The sequence below is a fragment of the Equus asinus genome, chromosome 3 (genome assembly GCF_041296235.1).
Source record: "Equus asinus isolate D_3611 breed Donkey chromosome 3, EquAss-T2T_v2, whole genome shotgun sequence".
NCBI classification, from domain to species: domain Eukaryota; kingdom Metazoa; phylum Chordata; class Mammalia; order Perissodactyla; family Equidae; genus Equus; species Equus asinus.
This window is the reverse complement of record NC_091792.1, coordinates 75,171,545-75,176,702: the sequence shown is the minus strand read 5'-3', so window position 1 is coordinate 75,176,702 and position 5,158 is coordinate 75,171,545. Positions and strand designations below refer to the sequence as shown.

The following is a 5,158-nucleotide window of genomic DNA, read 5'->3' as shown; positions in this document are numbered from 1 at the left end:
AAGTTATGATACAAAAATATTGTTTGTAATTTGTATTTCACTTTATAGCTAATAAACTGATTTTGAAGGAAAAACTTTATACTTAACACCAATAATGGTAGTCTTTCCTGCTTTTGAACGAGGCCTCATATATTCATTTTGTGCTATGCCATTCAAATTCTGTAGAGTATGACCCTTCCCCTCCCTGCCATACCTGAGAGGGTAAAGAGCATTTCTACACTTATCACTGATGGGCAGTGACAGCATTTCACCCAGGGAGTTTCCTTGAGCGGATGGATTTTTATTGGATGTAATGGTGGTGTCTATTTGTGATAGTGACTGAGCCATAATATCAATGAGTAAAATTGATCCATAGATGTTGGCTTCTCTCAACACGTTTCAGTAAAACTAAGAGATGCAGTAGTACAGAATAAAATCTCATCTGAGAGATATTATCTAATGCTAAGAGTAGCAGTGGCTACGATTAAAAAAGAGACAACAAATCCAGAATAGAGTCCCTTGTGCTAAGCCCAAATCACAAAACCGAGACTTAATACCTAATTCAATTACAATTTCAACCTTCCCCAGGGCTGGAGTCTCAAACCAGTCAATCTGGAATTACCTGTCAGCACCAGTCAGATAACTCACCTAACAGACCCCTGCCATCCCCTAAGGGAAGGTGACCTTGCCTGAAACAATCAGCTCTTTGAAAGAATGACTTTCTTGTCCCACCTCCACCTCTTTACAAGAGCTCCTTGTAAAGCTCTTCAAAGCTCTTTTCTATTTGTTAGATGAGATGCTGCCTGATTCATTCAATAAAACCAACATACCCTTCAAAATTTACTCAGTTGAATTTGTTTTTTAACGTTACTTAGGAAGTAAACTTAGTATATGTAGAATGCCAGGGATGGTTGTGGGAATGTCTTTGACTAATTAATTCCCACTAATTTGACTAAACCTTTGACCCACTCATCTTATAATTAACTTCACAGTTTCCTTGACCTCTGTTAGCACCTCCAAGTTTTTATTGTTGTGCTGAGGTCTACCTGAAATTAAATCATTTCCTTAGCATTCATCACCCTAATAGAGACATAAACCTCTCATATTCCATTCAGAGTGGTATAAGGAGTTCCAAATCCCCAGTGAAGTCTTGAAGTCTCAGCTAAATACCTGTAATGATAAGTTTCTTAAAATTAAAAGAAAGACTAACTGGCACAGGTAAATTACAGGTTTACTATGAGAATAACAAGAAGTCTTCTGACTTTCAATTAGATCTTGACTTTCAGGGAAAATTTTTTTGTTTTAGATATATTTGAAAATACTAGAACTGCTATGCTGAATGACAACTTCAGTTAGTTTCTGCTTTCATTTCTACACGACAATGATTATCATGGACATCATATCAGCAAAAAATACATGAATTTGAAAATTAATTTGAAATTGATGGGAAAAACACCATGAAGAAAAAAGATAAGGTTTAGAATTTTATATATGTATATATATACACACATGTCTGTATATTTAGAAGATAATTTTGTCCAGACCTAAGTGATATTCTTCCTCTCTACATTAATTGTAGTCCTTGCACTCTAAGCATAACATAATATTTTTAATTCTGTACACGGATGAATGAACTTATAACCAAGTCCTGGGTACACATGCAAAAAGCTTTGTCTACATTTTTTCAGTGCAAATTCTCAGAATCACTCTTCTTAGGGCCCCCATCACCTCTCTGTTTCTCAGGCTGTAGATGATGGGGTTTAGCATTGGGGTCAGGATGGTGTAGAAGACAGCCAGAACCTTGTCCTTTGTTGGAGATCTGAGGGATCTTGGATGTAGATAAGTGTAAAAAGTGGAACATAGTAGAAAGTCACCACAGTCAGGTGGGTGCTGCAGGTGAAATAGACCTTCTTCCTCCCTTCTGCTGAGTGCATGTGGTAGACAGCAAGGACAACCCGGCCATAGGAACATGCAATGCCAATGAAAGGAAGCATGAGGAAGAGGATGGTGCTCATAAACACTGTGTACTCATAAACCCAGGTATCCATGCAGGCCAGAGTCAACATGGCTGGGACATTGCAGAAGAAATGGTTGATGGCCCTGGATTGACAGTAAGGGATATGGAAGGCATATGTGGTATGGGCGCAAGAGTTTACAAAGCCCATTATCCAAGATCCTATTATCATCAGCACATACACTCTTTTGCTCATACGACTGGACTAGTGGAGAGGAAAGCAAATAGCAATATAACGAGCATAGGCCATAGATGTCAAGAGCAGCGCTTCTGCACCTCCTAAAGTCAAGAAAAAGAAGCTCTGAGCCCCACATCCAATAAAGGAGATAGATTTGTTTCCAAAAAGAAAATTAGAAACCATTTTGGGGACAATGGTGGAGATGTGATTCAAGTCAATGATGGAGAGCTGACTAAGTAAAAAATACATGGGTGTGTGGAGATGGGTGTCCAGGAAGATGAGAAGCATTATGGACAAGTTGCCAAACAGAGCCATTAGGAAAATCAGAACAATGAGAATGAAGAAGAACAGGCCAATTTTTGATGGTGGAAACAACCCCAATAAAATGAAATCAGTTGACATTTGATTATAATTTTCCATAGGGTGTTAATATGATTTTTCCTAGAGGCAGACACAAGAGCAAGTGAGTTAAGCATAAAACTATAAGCTCTTTTTAACTTACTATTTTAGACTGTGTATTATTTAAAATTTTACAGCTCTTAACTGAAGAACTGAACTTACCTATTTTGGGAAAAATAAACCTCATTTTCTGATCCAGAGATTAAAATGTGAATATGCGAACATTTTGGCCAAAATATTTTGTAAGATAATGTTAAAATTATTTTAAAAACAAGATTTTTGTTTTGACTTAATTAGGATAAATATGTTTTAATGCCCTACACAAACTGAGGTATCATTAAAATATATGCTGTATTCAAAATGCCTGCATATAAAATTTATGTAAACCAATATTTCATGGAGTTGCAGTATCAATAAATGCCTATCACCCTTAAGGGATGATTTTTCTTTCATATTTTGCCCCAAAACGTACCTCTAAAATTGCAGTAGCCTATCAGCTCATGTTTGAGGAGCTTGCTTTCTTTCTTAAATCTTCTTTTCACAAGAATGTCAAATCAAGTTTTCCTGAAGTTAGGTATTATCATTTGTTTCATTTGTTCTGAAATATAGCATGAATCCTTATTTTCAAGTTCCACTTACACAGTGTCATCCTCTTCTGCCTCCTCACTCAGGTTCTGAATGCTGCAGTTAAAGAAAACCCTTTACTTGACCATCTACACACACTTATTGTAACGTTCATGACTCTGCTCAAGATTTGCCAAATAGCGTGTTTTCTGTCTCTCTGCTTCTCTAACACATTTATAACATCATACATTGCTTTATGACACTTTCTTTTACTCATTCATTTTTCCATTTTGTTTTTTGTATTAAAAATTATCTCCACTTCTAGATAAGTGTGTGAATTTAAGCATATATACTTATCACTTATCTTTTTCAAAGCCCAAATATTATGATGATAAAGAAATAGATGTGTCATAAATGAAAAGACAGCAGGTAAGAAAAAGGCACAATGAGAAATGAAATAGTTCAGAACTCTTTGAAGGAAGGAATTTGGATAGAGAAATGTTCAGTTACTTAAATGGAGAAAAAGGACTTTGCACCTTGACAGTCTTCACGGAGGTAGGAGGAGGATTCTCCTCCAGAGACGTCATAAGTGAACAAGCTCCACACAGTGTGTGATGTTTTAGTCTTAAATATTATTTTAGAACCCAGTGTTCCCAGACTTTTAAGGAAGTTCCCAACATGAAAGAGGAAGATGCACAAATGTGCACACATACACACACACATACGTATTCACACACCCCAAACAAATATAAAGTGAGTTCTACATCATTGGGAAAATGCAGAAAGAGAATGCATTTTTAAAAATTAGGATTCATATCTTCAAAGAAGTATCAAACATTATTGTTTCACAATATATTATTAGATTTATTTAAAACGTGTCAGATAATAATAAAGGGTTTTATAAATTAACATATATAATAATTGATAAAGTGATTAAGTGAAAGTTTCAAAGACAAAGTGAAAAATCTACTGGACTTTTGATGGTGGAATAACCTCAATAATTGACAGTTTTCCATGGGGTTTTCATTAATTTTTTCCTCAAGACAGAGAAAAAATTGTTAGGATAGAGTAATAAGGCATTTTTAATTTATAACTTTAGTCATACTGTGATTTAGTCATGAAAACTTGCAGCTCTTAAATGAAGAACAAAATTACCTATTTTGAAAAAAACTATCTACAGTTTTTGCCTCACAGATAAAAGCTTGATGAGACAAACATATGTGGCCAAAATATTTTATAGACACCTGTGAATTTATAAGAAAAAACATATTCCTTTAATGAATTTATTAGGATGTAGATATATTCTCCAACATAATTCCAGCATTACTAATTTCAGACCTTATACTTTAAGTGTATGCAAAAAAATTCAATGTAAATGCATAAAATATAGACTGATATTTGAATACATTTTTATGACCCTTAGGGAATGAGTTTTTATTTTATAGTGAAGCCCTAATACCTCTCAGACTACAGTAGCCTATCAGCTCATGTCGCAGACCTAAACTCATCTTTTGAATTCTCCTCAAGAAGTTTGCCAATTCAAGCTGCTTAGGTATCATTTCATTATTTGCTTCTTCCTTTCAGAAATCTACAATAAATCCTTATTGCCAAATACCATTCATGCGAAGTAATTTTCTTCTGCCTCCTCACTCAAGCTCCAACTACTCAAGTTAAAATAGACCCTTTTCGCGAGAATCTATACTCTAATTTCATTGTAGCTTCGATGACTCTGCTCAAAGTCTCCCAAAAGATATGTGTTCTGTCCATATGCTTCTCAATGCTTATATAACATTATACATTATGAAATCTTTTCTTACTCATTCATTTTTTCCTTTTGTTTTTGTTTATTTAAAACTCTATTTGTAAATGAGTATGGGAGTATAAACATATCTATTTATCACCTCTCTGCCATAAAACTCAACTAACATGACAATAAAAAGATAAATGTTATAATTTAAAGAAAGTGCAGCTGAAAGCAAAGGAGGGGGCTCAGAGATGAAAGGGTTCAGGACCTTTTGGAAGAA

The 5,158-nt window shown here is 34.9% G+C and overlaps 1 pseudogene; it reads right to left on the bottom strand.

Annotated features, from left to right (window-relative positions):
• Nucleotides 1–1,653: 1,653 nt before the first annotated feature.
• Nucleotides 1,654–2,591, bottom strand: LOC106841492 (olfactory receptor 2L5-like; annotated as a pseudogene).
• Nucleotides 2,592–5,158: the final 2,567 nt, after the last annotated feature.